This window comes from Cervus elaphus, chromosome 24 (assembly GCF_910594005.1).
Source record: "Cervus elaphus chromosome 24, mCerEla1.1, whole genome shotgun sequence".
In the NCBI taxonomy this organism is placed as follows: domain Eukaryota; kingdom Metazoa; phylum Chordata; class Mammalia; order Artiodactyla; family Cervidae; genus Cervus; species Cervus elaphus.
The window spans coordinates 1,344,290-1,369,429 of record NC_057838.1 but is presented as its reverse complement, the minus strand read 5'-3'; positions in this window follow the sequence as shown (position 1 = coordinate 1,369,429).

The window sequence follows — 25,140 nt, the reverse complement described above, 5'->3', positions numbered from 1 at the left end:
TCACACATGAAAGGAGCCTTGATTTCCTTGATGGCACTCCAGAGAAACCCCAAGAACACTGTTTCAAGGCTAGAGGGATCCTGAGGTCATGTAGCAAAACAAAAGAGCTCCGTGGACCAAAAATCAACTCGAGATGAGAGGTTAGTCCCTGTCTTCGACTCCAGAGGAATACCACCTTACCACAAGCACCTCAAGAGGAGGCTTCTCTCAGCTCTAGGTATGTGAGAGGGACCCTGAGTTTGCGGCCTCAAGTGGAATGGACACCGCGATGCCCTGACTCGAAATAAGGCCGGATATCCCTGCAGTGACTTGAATGCAGGCTCGTCTTGCATCTCCCAAGACGAAAGGATGTCTGAATCCCCTGTGGAGACCACAGAGAAAGACCTAGTTCACCACCTCATCGCGACCGGAGGCCTCACATCCTTTGAAAACTCCAGAGGTACGCGGAGATCAGTGCCTCCAAAGGAGACGATGCCTGACTCCTCGTGAAACTTGATAGGAGTCCCAGGATTCCTGTGGCACATGGAAAGGGACCCTTGGTCTCCCGCCTCAGCTGGAGAGGCGTCCCAATTGCCCTGCCAAGCCTCGAGGAGAATCCTGAGTGGTCCCTCGCAAGTAGGCAGGAGTCCTGACGTCGCTGAAGAAACACGTGTGTGGCAGGGCCATCCCCCTCGTAACTCGAGAATATACCCCAGGTTCCCGCCGCATCTCTAGAAAAACCATGAGACTTCCCCCTCGCCGCGAGCTGAGGCCTGATTCCCCTGCACTGCGTGCAGAGCAATTCCGTGTTGCACATCACTCATGAAAGGAGCCTTGATTTCCTTGATGGCACTCCAGAGAAACCCCAAGAACAGTGTTTCCAGGCTAGAGGGATCCTGAGGTCAATGTAGCAACACAAAAGAGCTCCGTGGACCAAAAATCACCTCGAGATGAGAGGTTAGTCCCTGGCTTCGACTCCAGAGGAATACCACCTTACCACAAGCACCTCAAGAGGAGGCTTCTCTCAGCTCTAGGTATGTGAGAGGGACCCTGAGTGTGCGGCCTCAAGTGGAATGGACACCGCGATGCCCTGGCTCGAAATAAGGCCGGATATCCCTGCAGTGACTTGAATGCAGGCTCGTCTTGCATCTCCCAAGACGAAAGGATGTCTGAATCCCCTGTGGAGACCACAGAGAAAGACCTAGTTTCCCACCTCATCGCGACCGGAGGCCTCACATCCTTTGAAAACTCCAGAGGTACGCGGAGATCAGTGCCTCCAAAGGAGACAATGCCTGACTCCTCGTGAAACTTGATAGGAGTCCCAGGATTCCTGTGGCACGTGGAAAGGGACCCTTGGTCTCCCGCCTCAGCTGGAGAGGCGTCCCAATTGCCCTGCCAAGCCTCGAGGAGAATCCCGAGTTGTCCCTCGCAACTAGGCAGGAGTCCTGACGTCGCTGATGAAACACGTGTGTGGCAGGGCCATCCCCGTCGTAACTCGAGAATATACCCCAGGTTCCCGCCGCAACTCGAGAAAAACCATGAGACTTCCCCCTCGCCGCGAGATGAGGCCCGATTCCCCTGCAGTGCGTGCAGAGCAATTCAGTGTTGCACATCACACATGAAAGGAGCCTTGATTTCCATGATGGCACTCCAGAGAAACCCCAAGAACACTGTTTCAAGGCTAGAGGGATCCTGAGGTCAATGTAGCAACACGAAAGAGCTCCGTGGCCCAAAAATCAACTCGAGAAGAGAGGTTAGTCCCTGGCTTCGACTCCAGAGGAATACCACCTTACCACAAGCACCTCAAGAGGAGGCTTCTCTCAGCTCTATGTATGTGAGAGGGACCCTGAGTTTGCGGCCTCAAGTGGAATGAACACCGCCATGCCCTGACTCGAAATAAGGCCGGATATCCCGGCCGTGACTTGAATGCAGGCTCGTCTTGCATCTCCCAAAATGAAAGGATGTCTGAATCCCCTGTGGAGACCACAGAGAAAGACCTAGTTCCCCACCTCATCGCGACCGGAGGCCTCACATCCTTTGAAAACTCCAGAGGTACGCGGAGATCAGTGCCTCCAAAGGAGACGATGCCTGACTCCTCGTCAAACTTGATAGGAGTCCCAGGATTCCTGTGGCACGTGGAAAGGGACCCTTGGTCTCCCGCCTCAGCTGGAGAGGCGTCCCAATTGCCCTGCCAAGCCTCGAGGAGAATCCCGAGTTGTCCCTCGCAACTAGGCAGGAGTCCTGACGTCGCTGAACAAACACGTGTGTGGAAGAGAAATCCCCAGCGTAACTCGAGAATATACCCCAGGTTCCCGCCGCAACTCGAGGAAAACAATGAGACTTCCCCTCGCCGCGAGATGCGGCCCGATTCCCCTGCACTGGGTGCAGAGCAATTCCGTGTTGCACATCACACATGAAAGGAGCCTTGATTTCCTTGATGGCACTCCAGAGAAACCCCAAGAACACTGTTTCAAGGCTAGAGGGATCCTGAGGTCACTGTAGCAACACGAAAGAGCTCCGTGGACCAAAAATCAACTCGAGATGAGAGGTTAGTCCCTGGCTTCGACTCCAGAGGAATACCACCTTACCACAAGCACCTCAAGAGGAGGCTTCTCTCAGCTCTATGTATGTGAGAGGGACCCTGAGTTTGCGGCCTCAAGTGGAATGGACACCGCGATGCCCTGACTCGAAATGAGGCCGGATATCCCTGCAGTGACTTGAATGCAGGCTCGTCTTGCATCTTCCAAGACGAAAGGATGTCTGAATCCCCTGTGGAGACCACAGAGAAAGACCTAGTTCACCACCTCATCGCGACCGGAGGCCTCACATCCTTTGAAAACTCCAGAGGTACGCGGAGATCAGTGCCTCCAAAGGAGACGATGCCTGACTCCTCGTGAAACTTGATAGGAGTCCCAGGATTCCTGTGGCACATGGAAAGGGACCCTTGGTCTCCCGCCTCAGCTGGAGAGGCGTCCCAATTGCCCTGCCAAGCCTCGAGGAGAATCCTGAGTGGTCCCTCGCAAGTAGGCAGGAGTCCTGACGTCGCTGAAGAAACACGTGTGTGGCAGGGCCATCCCCCTCGTAACTCGAGAATATACCCCAGGTTCCCGCCGCATCTCTAGAAAAACCATGAGACTTCCCCCTCGCCGCGAGCTGAGGCCTGATTCCCCTGCACTGCGTGCAGAGCAATTCCGTGTTGCACATCACTCATGAAAGGAGCCTTGATTTCCTTGATGGCACTCCAGAGAAACCCCAAGAACAGTGTTTCCAGGCTAGAGGGATCCTGAGGTCACTGTAGCAACACAAAAGAGCTCCGGGGACGAAAAATCACCTCGAGATGAGAGGTTAGTCCCTGGCTTCGACTCCAGAGGAATACCACCTTACCACAAGCACCTCAAGAGGAGGCTTCTCTCAGCTCTAGGTATGTGAGAGGGACCCTGAGTGTGCGGCCTCAAGTGGAATGGACACCGCGATGCCCTGGCTCGAAATAAGGCCGGATATCCCTGCAGTGACTTGAATGCAGGCTCGTCTTGCATCTCCCAAGACGAAAGGATGTCTGAATCCCCTGTGGAGACCACAGAGAAAGACCTAGTTTCCCACCTCATCGCGACCGGAGGCCTCACATCCTTTGAAAACTCCAGAGGTACGCGGAGATCAGTGCCTCCAAAGGAGACGATGCCTGACTCCTCGTGAAACTTGATAGGAGTCCCAGGATTCCTGTGGCACGTGGAAAGGGACCCTTGGTCTCCCGCCTCAGCTGGAGAGGCGTCCCAATTGCCCTGCCAAGCCTCGAGGAGAATCCCGAGTTGTCCCTCGCAACTAGGCAGGAGTCCTGACGTCGCTGAACAAACACGTGGGTGGAAGAGCCATCCCCAGCGTAACTCGAGAATATACCCCATGTTCCCGCCGCAACTCGAGGAAAACCATGAGACTTCCCCTCGCCGCGAGATGCGGCCCGATTCCCCTCACTGTGTGCAGAGCAATTCCGTGTTGCACATCACACATGAAAGGAGCCTTGATTTCCTTGATGGCACTCCAGAGAAACCCCAAGAACACTGTTTCAAGGCTAGAGGGATCCTGAGGTCACTGTAGCAACACGAAAGAGGTCCGTGGACCACAAATCAACTCGAGATGAGAGGTTAGTCCCTGGCTTCGACTCCAGAGGAATACCACCTTACCACAAGCACTTCAAGAGGAGGCTTCTCTCAGCTCTAGGTATGTGAGAGGGACCCTGAGTTTGCGGCCTCAAGTGGAATGGACACCGCGATGCCCTGACTCGAAATAAGGCCGGATATCCCTGCAATGACTTGAATGCAGGCTCGTCTTGCATCTCCCAAGACGAAAGGATGTCTGAATCCCCTGTGGAGACCACAGAGAAAGACCTAGTTCCCCACCTCATCGCGACCGGAGGCCTCCCATCCTATGAAAACTCCAGAGGTACGCGGAGATCAGTGCCTCCTAAGGAGACGATGCCTGACTCCTCGTGAAACTTGATAAGAGTCCCAGGATTCCTGTGGCACGTGGAAAGGGACCCTTGGTCTCCCGCCTCAGCTGGAGAGGCGTCCCAATTGCCCTGCCAAGCCTCGAGGAGAATCCCGAGTTGTCCCTCGCAACTAGGCAGGAGTCCTGACGTCGCTGAACAAACACGTGGGTGTAAGGGCCATCCCCGTCGTAACACGAGAATATACCACAGGTTCCCGCCGCAACTCGAGAAAAACCATGAGACTTCCCCCTCGTCGAGAGATGTGGCCCGATTCCCCTGCACTGCATGCAGAGCAATTCCGTGTTGCACATCAAACATGAAAGGAGCCTTGATTTCCTTGATGGCACTCCAGAGAAACCCCAAGAACACTGTTTCAAGGCTAGAGCGATCCTGAGGTCAATGTAGCAACACGAAAGAGCTCCGTGGCCCAAAAATCAACTGGAGAAGAGAGGTTAGTCCCTGGCTTCGACTCCAGAGGAATACCACCTTACCACAAGCACCTCAAGAGGAGGCTTCTCTCAGCTCTAGGTATGTGAGAGGGACCCTGAGTTTGCGGCCACAAGTGGAATGAACACCGCGATGCCCTGACTCGAAATAAGGCCGGATATCCCTGCCGTGACTTGAATGCAGGCTCGTCTTGCATCTCCCAAAATGAAAGGATGTCTGAATCCCCTGTGGAGACCACAGAGAAAGACCTAGTTCCCCACCTCATCGCGACCGGAGGCCTCACATCCTTTGAAAACTCCAGAGGTACGCGGAGATCAGTGCCTCCAAAGGAGACGATGCCTGACTCCTCGTGAAACTTGATAGGAGTCCCAGGATTCCTGTGGCACGTGGAAAGGGACCCTTGGTCTCCCGCCTCAGCTGGAGAGGCGTCCCAATTGCCCTGCCAAGCCTCGAGGAGAATCCCGAGTTGTCCCTCGCAACTAGGCAGGAGTCCTGCCGTTGCTGAACAAACACGTGGGTGGAAGAGCCATCCTCGTCGTAACTCGAGAATATACCCCAGGTTCCCGCCGCAACTCGAGAAAAACCATGAGACTTCCCCCTCGCCGCGAGATGAGGCCCGATTCCCCTGCACTGCGTGCAGAGCAATTCCGTGTTGCACATCACACATGAAAGGAGCCTTGATTTCCTTGATGGCACTCCAGAGAAACCCCAAGAACACTGTTTCAAGACTAGAGCGATCCTGAGGTCACTGTAGCAACACGAAAGAGCTCCGTGGACCAAAAATCAACTCGAGATGAGAGGTTAGTCCCTGGCTTCGACTCCAGAGGAATACCACCTTACCACAAGCACCTCAAGAGGAGGCTTCTCTCAGCTCTAGGTATGTGAGAGGTACCCTGAGTTTGCGGTCTCAATTGGAATGGACACCGCGATGCCCTGACTCGAAATAAGGCCGGATATCCCTGCAGTGACTTGAATGCAGGCTCGTCTTGCATCTCCCAAGACGAAAAGTTGTCTGAATTCCCTGTGGAGACCACAGGAAAGAACTAGTTCCCCACCTCATCGCGACCGGAGTCCTCACATCCTTTGAAAACTCCAGAGGTACGCGGAGATCAGTGCCTCCAAAGGAGACGATGCCTGACTCCTCGTGAAACTTGATAGGAGTCCCAGGATTCCTGTGGCACGTGGAAAGGGACCCTTGGTCTCCCGCCTCAGCTGGAGACGCGTCCCAATTGCCCTGCCAAGCCTCGAGGAGAATCCCGAGTTGTCCCTCGCAACTAGGCAGGAGTCCTGACGTCGATGAACAAACACGTGTGTGGAAGGGCCATCCCCGTCGTAACTCGAGAATATACCCCAGGTTCCCGCCGCAACTCGAGAAAAACAATGAGACTTCCCCCTCGCTGCGAGATGAGGCCCGATTCCCCTGCACTGCGCGCAGAGCAATTCCGTGTTGCACATCACACATGAAAGGAGCCTTGATTTCCTTGATGGCACTCCAGAGAAACCCCAAGAACACTGTTTCCAGGCTAGAGGGATCCTGAGGTCACTGTAGCAAAACAAAAGAGCTCCGTGGACCAAAAATCAACTCAAGATGAAAGGTTAGTCCCTGTCTTCGACTCCAGAGGAATACTACCTTACCACAAGCACCTCAAGAGGAGGCTTTTCTCAGCTCTAGGTATGTGAGAGGGACCCTGAGTTTGCGGCCTCAAGTGGAATGGACACCGCGATGCCCTGACTCGAAATAAGGCCGGATATCCCTGCAGTGACTTGAATGCAGGCTCGTCTTGCATCTCCCAAGACGAAAGGATGTCTGAATCCCCTGTGGAGACCACAGAGAAAGACCTAGTTCCCCACCTCATCGCGACCGGAGGCCTCACATTCTATGAAAACTCCAGAGGTACGCGGAGATCAGTGCCTCCAAAGGAGACGATGCCTGACTCCTCGTGAAACTTGATAGGAGTCCCAGGATTCCTGTGGCACATGGAAAGGGACTCTTGGTCTCCCGCCTCAGCTGGAGAGGCGTCCCAATTGCCCTGCCAAGCCTCGAGGAGAATCCTGAGTGGTCCCTCGCAAGTAGGCAGGAGTCCTGACGTCGCTGAAGAAACACGTGTGTGGCAGGGCCATCCCCGTCGTAACTCGAGAATATACCCCAGGTTCCCGCCGCATCTCGAGAAAAACCATGAGACTTCCCCCTCGCCGCGAGATGAGGCCCGATTCCCCTGCACTGCGTGCAGAGCAATTCCGTGTTGCACATCACTCATGAAAGGAGCCTTGATTTCCTTGATGGTACTCCAGAGAAACCCCAAGAACACTGTATCAAGGCTAGAGGGATCCTGAGGTCACTGTAGCAACACGAAAGAGCTCCGTGGACCAAAAATCACCTCGAGATGAGAGGTTAGTCCCTGGCTTCGACTCCAGAGGAATACCACCTTACCACAAGCACCTCAAGAGGAGGCTTCTCTCAGCTCTAGGTATGTGAGGGGGACCCTGAGTGTGCGGCCTCAAGTGGAATGGACACCGCGATGCCCTGGCTCGAAATAAGGCCGGATATCCCTGCAGTGACTTGAATGCAGGCTCGTCTTGCATCTCCCAAGACGAAAGGATGTCTGAATCCCCTGTGGAGACCACAGAGATAGACCTAGTTTCCCACCTCATCGCGACCGGAGGCCTCACATCCTTTGAAAACTCCAGAGGTACGCGGAGATCAGTGCCTCCAAAGGAGATGATGCCTGACTCCTCGTGAAACTTGATAGGAGTCCCAGGATTCCTGTGGTACGTGGAAAGGGACCCTTGGTCTCCCGCCTCAGCTGGAGAGGCGTCCCAATTGCCCTGCCAAGCCTCGAGGAGAATCCCGAGTTGTCCCTCGCAACTAGGCAGGAGTCCTGACATCGCTGAACAAACACGTGGATGGAAGATCCATCCCCAGTGTAACTCGAGAATATACCCCAGGTTCCCGCCGCAACTCGAGGAAAACAATGAGACTTCCCCTCGCCGCGAGATGAGGCCCGATTCCCCTGCACTGTGTGCAGAGCAATTCCGTGTTGCACATCACACATGAAAGGAGCCTTGATTTCCTTGATGGCACTCCAGAGAAACCCCAAGAACACTGTTTCAAGGCTAGAGGGATTCTGAGGTCACTGTAGCAACAGGAAAGAGTTCCGTGGACCAAAAATCAACTCGAGATGAGAGGTTAGTCCCTGGCTTCGACTCCAGAGGAATACCACCTTACCACAAGCACCTCAAGAGGAGGCTTCTCTCAGCTCTATGTATGTGAGAGGGACCCTGAGTTTGCGGCCTCAAGTGGAATGGACACCGCGATGCCCTGACTCGAAATAGGGCCGGATATCCCTGCAGTGACTTGAATGCAGGCTCGTATTGCATCTCCCAAGACGAAAGGATGTCTGAATCCACTGTGGAGACCACAGAGAAAGACCTAGTTCCCCACCTCATCGCGACCGGAGGCCTCCCATCCTATGAAAACTCCAGAGGTACGCGGAGATCAGTGCCTCCAAAGGAGACGATGCCTGACTCCTCGTGAAACTTGATAGGAGTCCCAGGATTCCTGTGGCACGTGGAAAGGGACCCTTGGTCTCCCGCCTCAGCTGGAGAGGCGTCCCAATTGCCCTGCCAAGCCTCGAGGAGAATCCCGAGTTGTCCCTCGCAACTAGGCAGGAGTCCTGACGTCGCTGAACAAACACGTGGGTGGAAGAGCCATCCTCGTCGTAACTCGAGAATATACCACAGGTTCCCGCCGCAACTCGAGAAAAACCATGAGACTTCCCCCTCGCCGCGAGATGAGGCCCGATTCCCCTGCACTGCGTGCAGAGCAATTCCGTGTTGTACATCACACATGAAAGGAGCCTTGATTTCCTTGATGGCACTCCAGAGAAACCCCAAGAACACTGTTTCAAGGCTAGAGGGATCCTGAGGTCACTGTAGCAACAGGAAAGAGCTCCGTGGACCAAAAATCAACTCGAGATGAGAGGTTAGTCCGTGGCTTCGACTCCAGAGGAATACCACCTTACCACAAGCACCTCAAGAGGAGGCTTCTCTCAGCTCTAGGTATGTGAGAGGGACCCTGAGTTTGCGGCCTCAAGTGGAATGGACACCGCGATGCCCTGACTCGAAATAAGGCCGGATATCCCTGCAGTGACTTGAATGCAGGCTCGTATTGCATCTCCCAAGACGAAAGGATGTCTGAATCCCCTGTGGAGACCACAGAGAAAGACCTAGTTCCCCACCTCATCGCGACCGGAGGCCTCAGATCCTACGAAAACTCCAGAGGTACGCGGAGATCAGTGCCTCCAAAGGAGACGATGCCTGACTCCTCGTGAAACTTGATAGGAGTCCCAGGATTCCTGTGGCACGGGGAAAGGGACCCTTGGTCTCCCACCTCAGCTGGAGAGGCGTCCCAATTGCCCTTCCAAGCCTCGAGGAGAATCCCGAGTTGTCCCTCGCAACTAGGCAGGAGTCCTGACGTCGCTGAACAAACACGTGGTTGGAAGGGCCATCCCCGTCGTAACCCGAGAGTATACCCCAGGTTCCCGCCGCAACCCGAGAAAAACCATGAGACTTCCCCCTCGCCGCGAGATGAGGCCCGATTCCCCTGCACTGCGTGCAGAGCAATTCCGTGTTGCACATCACACATGAAAGGAGCCTTGATTTCCTTGATGGCACTCCAGAGAAACCCCAAGAACACTGTTTCAAGGCTAGAGGGATCCTGAGGTCAATGTAGCAACAGGTAAGAGCTCCGTGACCCAAAAATCAACTCGAAAAGAGAGGTTAGTCCCTGGCTTCGACTCCAGAGGAATACCACCTTACCACAAGCACCTCAAGAGGACGCTGCTCTCAGCTCTAGGTATGTGAGAGGGACCCTGAGTTTGCGGCCTCAAGTGGAATGGACACCGCGATGCCCTGACTCGAAATAAGGCCGGATATCCCTGCAGTGACTTGAATGCAGGCTCGTCTTGCATCTCCCAAGACGAAAGGATGTCTGAATCCCCTGTGGAGACCACAGAGAAAGACCTAGTTCCCCACCTCATCGCGACCGGAGGCCTCACATCCTTTGAAAACTCCAGAGGTACGCGGAGATCAGTGCCTCCAACGGAGACGATGCCTGACTCCTCGTGAAACTTCATAGGAGTCCCAGGATTCCTGTGGCACGTGGAAAGGGACCCTTGGTCTCCCACCTCAGCTGGAGAGGCGTCCCAATTGCCCTGCCAAGCCTCGAGGAGAATCCCGAGTTGTCCCTCGCAACTAGGCAGGAGTCCTGACGTCGCTGAACAAACACGTGGGTGGAAGGGCCATCCCCGTCGTAACTCGAGAATATACCCCAGGTACCCGCTGCAACTCGAGAATAAACATGAGACTTCCCCCTCGCCGCGAGATGAGGCCCGATTCCCCTGCACTGCATGCAGAGCAATTCCGTGTTGCACATCAAACATGAAAGGAGCCTTGATTTCCTTGATGGCACTCCAGAGAAACCCCAAGAACACTGTTTCAAGGCTAGAGCGATCCTGAGGTCACTGTAGAAACACGAAAGAGCTCCATGGACCAAAAATCAACTCGAGATGAGAGGTTAGTCCCTGGCTTCGACTCCAGAGGAATACCACCTTACCACAAGCACCTCAAGAGGAGGCTTCTCTCAGCTCTAGGTATGTGAGAGGGACCCTGATTTTGCGGCCTAAAGTGGAATGGGTACTGCGATGCCCTGACTCGAAATAAGGCCGGATATCCCGGCAGTGACTTGAATGCAGGCTCGTCTTGCACCTCCCAAGACGAAAGGATGTCTGAATGCCCTGTGGAGACCACAGAGAAAGACCTAGTTCCCCACCTCATCGCGACCGGAGGCCTCACATCCTTTGAAAACTCCAGAGGTACGCGGAGATCAGTGCCTCCAAAGGAGACGATGCCTGACTCCTCGTGAAACTTGATAGGAGTCCCAGGATTCCTGTGGCACGTGGAAAGGGACCCTTGGTCTCCCGCCTCAGCTGGAGAGGCGTCCCAATTGCCCTGCCAAGCCTCGAGGAGAATCCCGAGTTGTCCCTCGCAACTAGGCAGGAGTCTTGACGTCGCTGAACAAACACGTGGGTGGAAGAGCCATCCCCGTCGTAACTCGAGAATATACCCCAGGTTCCCGCCGCAACTCGAGAAAAACCATGAGACTTCTCCCTCGACGCGAGATGAGGCCCGATTCCCCTGCACTGCGTGCAGAGCAATTCAGTGTTGCACATCACACATGAAAGGAGCCTTGATTTCCTTGATGGCACTCCAGAGAAACCCCAAGAACACTGTTTCAAGGCTAGAGGGATCCTGAGGTCACTGTAGCAACACGAAAGAGCTCCGTGGACCAAAAATCAACTCGAGATGAGAGGTTAGTCCCTGGCTTCGACTCCAGAGGAATACCACCTTACCACAAGCACCTCAAGAGGAGGCTTCTCTCAGCTCTAGGTATGTGAGAGGGACCCTGAGTTTGCGGCCTCAAGTGGAATGGACACCACGATGCCCTGACTCGAAATAAGGCCGGATATCCCTGCAGTGACTTGAATGCAGGCTCGTATTGCATCTGCCAAGACGAAAGGATGTCTGAATCCCCTGTGGAGACCACAGAGAAAGACCTAGTTCCCCACCTCATCGCGACCGGAGGCCTCAGATCCTACGAAAACTCCAGAGGAACGCGAAGATCAGTGCCTCCAAAGGAGACGATGCCTGACTCCTCGTGAAACTTGATAGGAGTCCCAGGATTCCTGTGGAACGTAGAAAGGGACCCTTGGTCTCCCACCTCAGCTGGAGTGGCGTCCCAATTGCCTTGCCAAGCCTCGAGGAGAATCCCGAGTTGTCCCTCGCAACTAGGCAGGAGTCCTGACGTCGCCGAACAAACACGTGGGTGTAAGGGCCATCCCCGTCGTAACTCGAGAGTATACCCCAGGTTCCCGCCGCAACCCGAGAAAAACCATGAGACTTCCCCCTCGCCGCGAGATGAGGCCCGATTCCCCTGCACTGCATGCAGAGCAATTCCGTGTTGCACATCAAACATGAAAGGAGCCTTGATTTCCTTGATGGCACTCCAGAGAAACCCCAAGAACACTGTTTCAAGGCTAGAGGGATCCTGAGGTCAATGTAGCAACACGAAAGAGCTCCGTGGACAAAAAATCAACTCGAGATGAGAGGTTAGTCCCTGGCTTCGACTCCAGAGGAATACCACCTTACCACAAGCACCTCAAGAATAGGCTTCTCTCAGCTCTAAGTATGTGAGAGGGACCCTGAGTTTGCGGCCTCTAGTGGAATGGACACCGCGATGCCCTGACTCGAAATAAGGCCGGGTATCCCTGCAGTGACTTGAATGCAGGCTCGTCTTGCATCTCCCAAGATGAAAGGATGTCTGAATCCCCTGTGGAGACCACAGAGAAAGACCTAGTTCCCCACCTCATGGCGACCGGAGGCCTCACATCCTTTGAAAACTTCAGAGGTACACGGAGATCAGTGCCTCCAAAGCAGACGATGCCTAACTCCTCGTGAAACTTGATAGGAGTCCCAGGATTCCTGTGGCATGTGGAAGGGGACACTTGGTCTGCCTCCTCAGCTAGAGAGGCGTCCCAATTGCCCTGCGAAGCCTCGAGGAGAATCCCGAATTGTCCCTCACAACTAGGCAGGAGTCCTGACGTTGCCGAACAAACACGTGGGTGGAAGGGCCATCCCATTCTTAACTCGAGAATATACCCCAGGTTCCCGCCGCAACTCGAGAAAAACCATGAGACATCCCCTCACCGCGAGATGCGGCCCGATTCCCCTGCACTGTGTGCAGAGCAATTCCGTGTTGCACATCACACATGAAAGGAGCCTTGATTTCCTTGATGGCACTCCAGAGAAACCCTAAGAACACTGTTTCAAGGCTAGAGGGATCCTGAGGTCACTGTAGCAACACGAAAGAGCTCCGTGGACCAAAAATCAACTCGAGATAAGAGGGTAGTCCCTGGCTTCGACTCCAGAGGAATACCACCTTACCACAAGCACCTCAAAAGGAGGCTTCTCTCAGCTCTAGGTATGTGAGAGGGACCCTGAGTTTGCGGCCTCAAGTGGAATGGACACCACGATGCCCTGACTCGAAATAAGGCCGGATATCCCTGCAGTGACTTGAATGCAGGCTCGTCTTGCATCTCCCAAGACGAAAGGATGTCTGAATCCCCTGTGGAGACCACAGAGAAAGACCTAGTTCCCCACCTCATCGCGACCGGAGGCCTCCCATCCTATGAAAACTCCAGGGGTACGCGGAGATCAGTGCCTCCAAAGGAGACGATGCCTGACTCCTCGTGAAACTTGATAGGAGTCCCAGGATTCCTGTGGCACGTGGAAAGGGACCCTTGGTCTCCCGCCTCAGCTGGAGAGGCGTCCCAATTGTCCTGCCAAGCCTCGAGGAGAATCCCGAGTTGTTCCTCACAACTAGGCAGGAGTCCTGACGTCGCTGAACAAACACGTGGTTGGAAGAGCCATCCTCGTTGTAACTCGAGAATATACCCCAGGTTCCCGCCGCAACTCGAGAAAAACCATGAGACTTCCCCCTCGCCGCGAGATGAGGCCCGATTCCCCTGCACTGCATGCAGAGCAATTCCGTGTTGCACATCACACATGAAAGGAGTCTTGATTTCCTTGATGGCCCTCCAGAGAAACCCCAAGAACACTGTTTCAAGGCTAGAGCGATCCTGAGGTCACTGTAGCAACACGAAAGAGCTCCATGGAACAAAAATCAACTCGAGATGAGAGGTTAGTCCCTGGCTTCGACTCCAGATGAATACCACCTTATCACAAGCACCTCAAGAGGAGGCTTCTCTCAGCTCTAGGTATGTGAGAGGGACCCTGAGTTTGCGGCCTCAAGTGGAATGGACACCGCGATGCCCTGACTCGAAATAAGGCCGGATATCCCTGCAGTGACTTGAATGCAGGCTCGTCTTGCATCTCCCAAGACGAAAGGATGTCTGAATCCCCTGTGGAGACCACAGAGAAAGACCTAGTTCCCCACCTCATCGCGACCGGAGGCCTCCCATCCTATGAAAACTCCAGGGGTACGCGGAGATCAGTGCCTCCAAAGGAGACGATGCCTGACTCCTCGTGAAACTTGATAGGAGTCCCAGGATTCCTGTGGCACGTGGAAAGGGACCCTTGGTCTCCCGCCTCAGCTGGAGAGGCGTCCCAATTGTCCTGCCAAGCCTCGAGGAGAATCCCGAGTTGTTCCTCACAACTAGGCAGGAGTCCTGACGTCGCTGAACAAACACGTGGTTGGAAGAGCCATCCTCGTTGTAACTCGAGAATATACCACAGGTTCCCGCCGCAACTCGAGAAAAACCATGAGACTTCCCCCTCGCCGCGAGATGAGGCCCGATTCCCCTGCACTGCATGCAGAGCAATTCCGTGTTGCACATCACACATGAAAGGAGTCTTGATTTCCTTGATGGCCCTCCAGAGAAACCCCAAGAACACTGTTTCAAGGCTAGAGCGATCCTGAGGTCACTGTAGCAACACGAAAGAGCTCCATCGAACAAAAATCAACTCGAGATGAGAGGTTAGTCCCTGGCTTCGACTCCAGATGAATACCACCTTATCACAAGCACCTCAAGAGGAGGCTTCTCTCAGCTCTAGGTATGTGAGAGGGACCCTGAGTTTGCGGCCTCAAGTGGCATGGACACCGCGATGCCCTGACTCGAAATAAGGCCGGATATCCCTGCAGTGACTTGAATGCAGGCTCGTCTTGCATCTCCCAAGACGAAAGGATGTCTGAATCCCCTGTGGAGACCACATAGAAAGACCTAGTTCCCCACCTCATCGCGACCGGAGGCCTCACATCCTATGAAAACTCCAGAGGTACGCGGAGATCAGTGCCTCCAACGGAGACGATGCCTGACTCCTCGTGAAACTTGATAGGAGTCCCAGGATTCCTGTGGCACGTGGAAAGGGACCCTTGGTCTCCCACCTCAGCTGGAGAGGCGTCCCAATTGCCCTGCCAAGCCTCGAGGAGAATCCCGAGTTGTCACTCGCAACTAGGCAGGAGTCCTGACGTCGCTGAACAAACACGTGGGTGGAAGGGCCATCCCCGTCGTAACTCGAGAATATACCCCAGGTTCCCGCTGCAACTCGAGAAAAAACATGAGACTTCCCCCTCGCCGCGAGATTAGGCCCGATTCCCCTGCACTGCATGCAGAGCAATTCCGTGTTGCACATCAAACTTGAAAGGAGCCTTGATTTCCTTGATGGCACTCCAGAGAAACCCCAAGAACACTGTTTCAAGGCTAGAGCGATCCTGAGGTCACTGTAGAAACACGAAAGAGCTCCATGGACCAAAAATCAACTCGAGATGAGAGGTTAGTCCCTGGCTTCGACTCCAGAGGAATACCACCTTACCACAAGCACCTCAAGAGGAGGCTTCTCTCAGCTCTAGGTATGTGAGAGGGACCCTGATTTTGCGGCCTAAAGTGGAATGGGTACTGCGATGCCCTGACTCGAAATAAGGCCGTATATCCCGGCAGTGACTTGAATGCAGGCTCGTCTTGCACCTCCCAAGACGAAAGGATGTCTGAATGCCCTGTGGAGACCACAGAGAAAGACCTAGTTCCCCACCTCATCGCGACCGGAGGCCTCACATCCTTTGAAAACTCCAGAGGTTCGCGGAGATCAGTGCCTCCAAAGGAGACGATGCCTGACTCCTCGTGAAACTTGATAGGAGTCCCAGGATTCCTGTGGCACGTGGAAAGGGACCCTTGGTCTCCCGCCTCAGCTGGAGAGGCGTCCCAATTGCCCTGCCAAGCCTCGAGGAGAATCCCGAGTTGTCCCTCGCAACTAGGCAGGAGTCCTGACGTCGCTGAACAAACACGTGGGTGGAAGAGCCATCCCCGTCGTAACTCGAGAATATACCCCAGGTTCCCGCCGCAACTCGAGAAAAACCATGAGACTTCCCCCTCGCCGCGAAATGAGGCCCGATTCCCCTGCACTGTGTGCAGAGCAATTCCGTGTTGCACATCACACATGAAAGGAGTCTTGATTTCCTTGATGGCCCTCCAGAGAAACCCCAAGAACACTGTTTCAAGGCTAGAGCGATCCTGAGGTCACTGTAGCAACACGAAAGAGCTCCATCGAACAAAAATCAACTCGAGATGAGAGGTTAGTCCCTGGCTTCGACTCCAGATGAATACCACCTTATCACAAGCACCTCAAGAGGAGGCTTCTCTCAGCTCTAGGTATGTGAGAGGGACCCTGAGTTTGCGGCCTCAAGTGGCATGGACACCGCGATGCCCTGACTCGAAATAAGGCCGGATATCCCTGCAGTGACTTGAATGCAGGCTCGTCTTGCATCTCCCAAGACGAAAGGATGTCTGAATCCCCTGTGGAGACCACATAGAAAGACCTAGTTCCCCACCTCATCGCGACCGGAGGCCTCACATCCTATGAAAACTCCAGAGGTACGCGGAGATCAGTGCCTCCAACGGAGACGATGCCTGACTCCTCGTGAAACTTGATAGGAGTCCCAGGATTCCTGTGGCACGTGGAAAGGGACCCTTGGTCTCCCGCCTCAGCTGGAGAGGCGTCCCAATTGCCCTGCCAAGCCTCGAGGAGAATCCCGAGTTGTCACTCGCAACTAGGCAGGAGTCCTGACGTCGCTGAACAAACACGTGGGTGGAAGGGCCATCCCCGTCGTAACTCGAGAATATACCCCAGGTTCCCGCTGCAACTCGAGAAAAAACATGAGACTTCCCCCTCGCCGCGAGATGAGGCCCGATTCCCCTGCACTGCATGCAGAGCAATTCCGTGTTGCACATCAAACTTGAAAGGAGCCTTGATTTCCTTGATGGCACTCCAGAGAAACCCCAAGAACACTGTTTCAAGGCTAGAGCGATCCTGAGGTCACTGTAGAAACACGAAAGAGCTCCATGGACCAAAAATCAACTCGAGATGAGAGGTTAGTCCCTGGCTTCGACTCCAGAGGAATACCACCTTACCACAAGCACCTCAAGAGGAGGCTTCTCTCAGCTCTAGGTATGTGAGAGGGACCCTGATTTTGCGGCCTAAAGTGGAATGGGTACTGCGATGCCCTGACTCGAAATAAGGCCGTATATCCCGGCAGTGACTTGAATGCAGGCTCGTCTTGCACCTCCCAAGACGAAAGGATGTCTGAATGCCCTGTGGAGACCACAGAGAAAGACCTAGTTCCCCACCTCATCGCGACCGGAGGCCTCACATCCTTTGAAAACTCCAGAGGTTCGCGGAGATCAGTGCCTCCAAAGGAGACGATGCCTGACTCCTCGTGAAACTTGATAGGAGTCCCAGGATTCCTGTGGCACGTGGAAAGGGACCCTTGGTCTCCCGCCTCAGCTGGAGAGGCGTCCCAATTGCCCTGCCAAGCCTCGAGGAGAATCCCGAGTTGTCCCTCGCAACTAGGCAGGAGTCCTGACGTCGCTGAACAAACACGTGGGTGGAAGAGCCATCCCCGTCGTAACTCGAGAATATACCCCAGGTTCCCGCCGCAACTCGAGAAAAACCATGAGACTTCCCCCTCGCCGCGAAATGAGGCCCGATTCCCCTGCACTGTGTGCAGAGCAATTCCGTGTTGCACATCACACATGAAAGGAGCCTTGATTTCCTTGATGGCACTCCAGAGAAACCCCAAGAACACTGCTTCAAGGCTAGAGGGATCCTGAGGTCACTGTAGCAACACGAAAGATCTCCGTGGACCAAAAATCAACTCGAGATGAGAGGTTAGTCCCTGGCTTCGACTCCAGAGGAATACCACCTTACCACAAGCACCTCAAGTGGAGGCTTCTCTCAGCTCTAGGTATGTGAGAGGGACCCTGAGTTTGCGGCCTCAAGTGGAATGGACACCGCGATGCCCTGACTCGAAATAAGGCCGGATATCCCGGCAGTGACTTGAATGCAGGCTCGTCTTGCACCTCCCAAGACAAAAGGATATCTGAATGCCCTGTGGAGACCACAGAGAAAGACCTAGTTCCCCACCTCATGGCGACCGGAGGCCTCACATCCTTTGAAAACTCCAGAGGTACGCGGAGATCAGTGCCTCCAAAGGAGACGATGCCTGACTCCTCGTGAAAATTCATAGGAGTCCCAGGATTCCTGTGGCACGTGGAAAGGGACCCTTGGTCTCCCGCCTCAGCTGGAGAGGCGTCCCAATTGCCCTGCCAAGCCTCGAGGAGAATCCCGAGTTGTCCCTCGCAACTTGGCAGGAGTCCTGACTTCGCTGAACAAACACGTGGGTGGAAGGGCCATCCCAGTCTTAACTCGAGAATATACCCCAGGTTCCCGCCGCAACTCGAGAAAAACCATGAGACTTCCCCTCGCCGCGAGATGCGGCCCGATTCCCCTGCACTGTGTGCAGAGCAATTCCGTGTTGCACATCACACATGAAAGGAGCCTTGATTTCCTTGATGGCACTCCAGAGAAACCCCAAGAACACTGTTTCAAGGCTAGAGGGATCCTGAGGTCCCTGTAGCAACACGAAAGAGCTCCGTGGCCCAAAAATCAACTCGAGAAGAGAGGTTAGTCCCTGGCTTCGACTCCAGAGGAATACCACCTTACCACAAGCACCTCAAGAGGAGGCTTCTCTCAGCTCTAGGTATGTGAGTGGAACCCTGAGTTTGCGGCCTCACGTGGAATGAACACCGGGATGCCCTGACTCGAAATAAGGCCGAATATCCCTGCAGTGACTTGAATGCAGGCTCGTCTTGCATCTCCCAAGATGAAAGGATGTCTGAATCCCCTGTGGAGACCACAGAAAAAGACCTAGTTCCCCACCTCATCGCGACCGGAGGCCTCACATCCTTTGAAAACTCCAGAGGTACGCGGAGATCAGTGCCTCCAAAGGAGACGATGCCTGACTCCTCGTGAAACTTGATAGGAGTCCCAGGATTCCTGTGGCACGTGGAAAGGGACCCTTGGTCTCCCGCCTCAGCTGGAGAGGCGTCCCAATTGCCCTGCCAAGCCTCGAGGAGAATCCCGAGTTGTCCCTCGCAACTAGGCAGGAGTCCTGACGTCGCTGAACAAACACGTGGGTGGAAGAGCCATCCTCGTCGTAACTCGAGAATATACCCCAGGTTCCCGCCGCAACTCGAGAAAAACCATGAGACTTCCCCCTCGCCACGAGATGAGGCCCGATTCCCCTGCACTGCGTGCAGAGCAATTCCGTGTTGCACATCACACATGAAAGGAGCCTTGATTTCCTTGATGGCACTCCAGAGAAACCCCAAGAACACTGTTTCAAGGCTAGAGGGATTCTGAGGTCACTGTAGCAACACGAAAGAGCTCCGTGGACCAAAAATCAACTCGAGATGAGAGGTTAGTCCCTGGCTTCGACTCCAGAGTAATAACACCTTACCACAAGCACCTCAAGAGGAGGCTTCTCTCAGCTCTAGGTATGTGAGAGGGACCTTGAGTTTGCGGCCTCAAGTGGAATGGACACCGCAATGCCCTGACTCGAAATAAGGCCGGATATCCCTGCAGTGACTTGAATGCAGGCTCGTCTTGCATCTCCCAAGACGAAAGGATGTCTAAATTCCCTGTGGAGACCACAGAGAAAGACCTAGTTCCCCACCTCATCGCGACCGGAGGCCTCAGATCCTACGAAAACTCCAGAGGTACGCGGAGATCAGTGCCTCCAAAGGAGACGATGCCTGACTCCTCGTGAAACTTGATAGGAGTCCCAGGATTCCTGTGGCACGTGGAAAGGGACCCTTGGTCTCCCGCCTCAGCTGGAGAGGCGTCCCAATTGCCCTGCCAAGCATCGAGGAGAATCCCGAGTTGTCCCTCGCAACTAGGCAGGAGTCCTGACGTCGCTGAACAAACACGTGGGTGGAAGGGCCATCCCCGTCGTAACTCGAGAATATACCCCAGGTTCCCGCCGCAACTCGAGAAAAACCATGAGACTTCCCCCTCGCCGCGAGATGAGGCCCGATTCCCCTGCACTGTGTGCAGAGCAATTCCGTGTTGCACATCACACATGAAAGGAGCCTTGATTTCCTTGATGGCACTCCAGAGAAACCCCAGGAACACTGTTTCAAGGCTAGAGGGATCCTGAGGTCACTGTAGCAACACTAAAGAGCTCCGTGGACCAAAAATCAACTCGAGATGAGAGGTTAGTCCCTGGCTTCGACGCCAGAGGAATACCACCTTACCACAAGCACCTCAAGAGGAGGCTTCTCTCAGCTCTAGGTATGTGAGAGGGACCCTGAGTTTGCGGCCTCAAGTGGAATGGACACCGCGATGCCCTGACTCGAAATAAGGCTGGATATCCCTGCAGTGACTTGAATGCAGGCTCGTCTTGCATCTCCCATGACGAAAGGATGTCTGAATCCCCTGTGGAGACCACAGAGAAAGACCTAGTTCCCCACCTCATCGCGACCGGAGGCCTCACATCCTATGAAAACTCCAGAGGTACGCGGAGATCAGTGCCTCCAAAGGAGAAGATGCCTGACTCCTCGTGAAACTTGATAGGAGTCCCAGGATTCCTGTGGCACGTGGAAAGGGACCCTTGGTCTCCCGCCTCTGCTGGAGAGGCGTCCCAATTGCCCTGCCAAGCCTCGAGGAGAATCCCGAGTTGTCCCTCGCAACTAGGCAGGAGTCCTGACGTCGCTGAACAAACACGTGGGTGGAAGGGCCATCCCCGTTGTAACTCGAGAATATACCCCAGGTTCCCGCCGCAACTCGAGAAAAACCATGAGACTTCCCCCTCGCCGCGAGATGAGGCCCGATTCGCCTGCACTGCATGCACAGCAATTCCGTGTTGCACATCAAACATGAAAGGAGCCTTGATTTCCTTGATGGCACTCCAGAGAAACCCCAAGAACACTGTTTCAAAGCTAGAGGGATCCTGAGGTCACTGTAGCAACACGAAAGAGCTCCATGGACCAAAAATCAACTCAAAATGAGAGGTTAGTCCCTGGCTTCGACTCCAGAGGAATACCTCCTTACGACAAGCACCTCAATAGGAGGCTTCTCTCAGCTCTAGGTATGTGAGAGGGATCCTGAGTTTGCGGCCTCAAGTGGAATGGACACCGAGAAGCCCTGACTCGAAATAAGGCCGGATATCCCGGCAGTGACTTGAGTGCAGGCTCGTCTTGCACCTCCCAAGACGAAAGGATGTCTGAATGCCCTGTGGAGACCACAGAGAAAGACCTAGTTCCCCACCTCATCGCGACCGGAGGCCTCACATCCTTTGAAAACTCCAGAGGTACGCGGAGATCAGTGCCTCCAAAGGTGACGATGCCTGACTCCTCGTGAAACTTGATAGGAGTCCCAGGATTCCTGTGGCACGTGGAAAGGGACCCTTGGTCTCCCGCCTCAGCTGGAGAGGCGTCCCAATTGCCCTGCCAAGCCTCGAGGAGAATCCCGAGTTGTCACTCGCAACTAGGCAGGAGTCCTGACGTCGCTGAACAAACACGTGGGTGGAAGAGCCATCCCCGTCGTAACTCGAGAATATACCCCAGGTTCCCGCCGCAACTCGAGAAAAACCATGAGACTTCCCCTTCGCCGCGAGATGAGGCCCGATTCCCCTGCACTGCGTGCAGAGCAATTCAGTGTTGCACATCACACATGAAAGGAGCCTTGATTTCCTTGATGGCACTCCAGAGAAACCCCAAGAACACTGTTTCAAGGCTAGAGGGATCCTGAGGTCAATGTAGCAACACGAAAGAGCTCCGTGGACCAAAAATCAACTCGAGATGAGAGGTTAGTCCCTGGCTTCGACTCCAGAGGAATACCACCTTACCACAAGCACCTCAAGAGGAGGCTTCTCTCAGCTCTAGGTATGTGAGAGGGACCCTGACTTTGCGGCCACAAGTGGAATGGACACCGCGATGCCCTGACTGGAAATAATGCCAGATATCCCTGCAGTGACTTGAATGCAGGCTCGTCTTGCATCTCCCAAGAAGAAAGGCTGTCTGAATCCCCTGTGGAGACCACAGAGAAAGACCTAGTTCCCCACCTCATCGCGACCGGAGGCCTCACATCCTTTGAAAACTCCAGAGGTACGCGGAGATCAGTGCCTCCAAAGGAGACGATGCCTGACTCCTCGTGAAACTTGATAGGAGTCCCAGGATTCCTGTGGCACGTGGAAAGGGACCCTTGGTCTCCCGCCTCAGCTGGAGAGGCGTCCCAATTGCCCTGCCAAGCCTCGAGGAGAATCCCGAGTTGTCCCTCGCAACTAGGCAGGAGTCCTGACGTCGCTGAACAAACACGTGGGTGGAAGGGCCATCCCCGTCGTAACTCGAGAATATACCCCAGGTTCCCGCTGCAACTCGAGAAAAACCATGAGACTTCCCCCTCGCCGCGAGATGCGGCCTGATTCCCCTGCACTGTGTCCAGAGCAATTCCGTGTTGCACATCAAACATGAAAGGAGCCTTGATTTCCTTGATGACACTGCAGAGAAACCCCAAGAACACTGTTTCAAGGCTAGAGGGATCCTGAGGTCACTGTAGCAACACGAAAGAGCTCCGTGGACCAAAAATCAGCTCGAGAAGAGAGGTTAGTACCTGGCTTCGACTCCAGAGGAATACCACCTTACCACAAGCACCTCAAGAGGAGGCTTCTCTCAGCTCTAGGTATGTGAGAGGGACCCTGAGTTTGCGGCCTCAAGTGGAATGGACACCGCGATGCCATGACTCGAAATAAGGCCGGATATCCCGGCAGTGACTTGAATGCAGGCTCGTCTTGCACCTCCCAAGACGAAAGGATGTCTGAATGCCCTGTGGAGACCACAGAGAAAGACCTAGTTCCCCACCTCATTGCGACCGGAGGCCTCACATCCTTTGAAAACTCCAGAGGTACGCGGAGATCAGTGCCTCCAAAGGAGACGATGCCTGACTCCTCGTGAAACTTGATAGGAGTCCCAGGATTCCTGTGGCACGTGGAAAGGGACCCTTGGTCTCCCGCCTCAGCTGGAGAGGCGTCCCAATTGCCCTGCCAAGCCTCGAGGAGAATCCCGAGTTGTCCCTCGCAACTAGGCAGGAGTCCTGACGTCGCTGAACAAACACGTGGGTGGAAGAGCCATCCCCGTCGTAACTCGAGAATATACCCCAGGTTCCCGCCGCAACTCGAGAAAAACCATGAGACTTCCCCCTCGCCGCGAGATGAGGCCCGATTCCCCTGCACTGTGTGCAGAGCAATTCCGTGTTGCACATCACACATGAAAGGAGCCTTGATTTCCTTGATGGCACTCCAGAGAAACCCCAAGAAAACTGCTTCAAGGCTAGAGCGATCCTGAGGTCACTGTAGCAACACGAAAGATCTCCGTGGACCAAAAATCAACTCGAGATGAGAGGTTAGTCCCTGGCTTCGACTCCAGAGGAATACCACCTTACCACAAGCACCTCAAGAGGAGGCTTCTCTCAGCTCTAGGTATGTGAGAGGGACCCTGAGTTTGCGGCCTCAAGTGGAATGGACACCGTGATGCCCTGACTCGAAATAAGGCTGGATATCCCTGCAGTGACTTGAATGCAGGCTCGTCTTGAATCTCCCATGACGAAAGGATGTCTGAATCCCCTGTGGAGACCACAGAAAAAGACCTAGTTCCCTACCTCATCGCGACCGGAGGCCTCACATCCTATGAAAACTCCAGAGGTACGCGGAGATCAGTGCCTCCAAAGGAGACGATGCCTGACTCCTCGTGAAACTTGATAGGAGTCCCAGGATTCCTGTGGCACGTGGAAAGGGACCCTTGGTCTCCCGCCTCAGCTGGAGAGGCGTCCCAATTGCCCTGCCAAGCCTCGAGGAGAATCCCGAGTTGTCCCTCGCAACTAGGCAGGAGTCCTGACGTCGCTGAACAAACACGTGGGTGGAAGGGCCATCCCCGTCGTAACTCGAGAATATACCCCAGGTTCCCGCCGCAACTCGAGAAAAACCATGAGACTTCCCCCTCGCCGCGAGATGAGGCCCGATTCGCCTGCACTGCATGCACAGCAATTCCGTGTTGCACATCAAACATGAAAGGAGCCTTGATTTCCTTGATGGCACTCCAGAGAAACCCCAAGAACACTGTTTCAAAGCTAGAGGGATCCTGCGGTCACTGTAGCAACACGAAAGAGCTCCATGGACCAAAAATCAACTCAAAATGAGAGGTTAGTCCCTGGCTTCGACTCCAGAGGAATACCTCCTTACGACAAGCACCTCAATAGGAGGCTTCTCTCAGCTCTAGGTATGTGAGAGGGATCCTGAGTTTGCGGCCTCAAGTGGAATGGACACCGAGATGCCCTGACTCGAAATAAGGCCGGATATCCCGGCAGTGACTTGAGTGCAGGCTCGTCTTGCACCTCCCAAGACGAAAGGATGTCTGAATGCCCTGTGGAGACCACAGAGAAAGACCTAGTTCCCCACCTCATCGCGACCGGAGGCCTCACATCCTTTGAAAACTCCAGAGGTACGCGGAGATCAGTGCCTCCAATGGTGACGATGCCTGACTCCTCGTGAAACTTGATAGGAGTCCCAGGATTCCTGTGGCACGTGGAAAGGGACCCTTGGTCTCCCGCCTCAGCTGGAGAGGCGTCCCAGTTGCCCTGCCAAGCCTCGAGGAGAATCCCGAGTTGTCACTCGCAACTAGGCAGGAGTCCTGACGTCGCTGAACAAACACGTGGGTGGAAGAGCCATCCCCGTCGTAACTCGAGAATATACCCCAGGTTCCCGCCGCAACTCGAGAAAAACCATGAGACTTCCCCTTCGCCGCGAGATGAGGCCCGATTCCCCTGCACTGCGTGCAGAGCAATTGTGTGTTGCACATCACACATGAAAGGAGCCTTGATTTCCTTGATGGCACTCCAGAGAAACCCCAAGAACACTGTTTCAAAGCTAGAGGGATCCTGAGGTCAATGTAGCAACACGAAAGAGCTCCGTGGACCAAAAATCAACTCGAGAAGAGAGGTTAGTCCCTGGCTTCGACTCCAGAGGAACACCACCTTACCACAAGCACCTCAAGAGGAGGCTTCTCTCAGCTCTAGGTATGTGAGAGGGACCCTGACTTTGCGGCCTCAAGTGGAATGGACACAGCGATGCCCTGACTGGAAATAATGCCAGATATCCCTGCAGTGACTTGAATGCAGGCTCGTCTTGCATCTACCAAGTTAAACGGATGTCTGAATCCCCTGTGGAGACCACAGAGAAAGACCTAGTTCCCCACCTCATCGCGACCGGAGGCCTCACATCCTTTGAAAACTCCAGAGGTACGCGGAGATCAGTGCCTCCAAAGGAGACG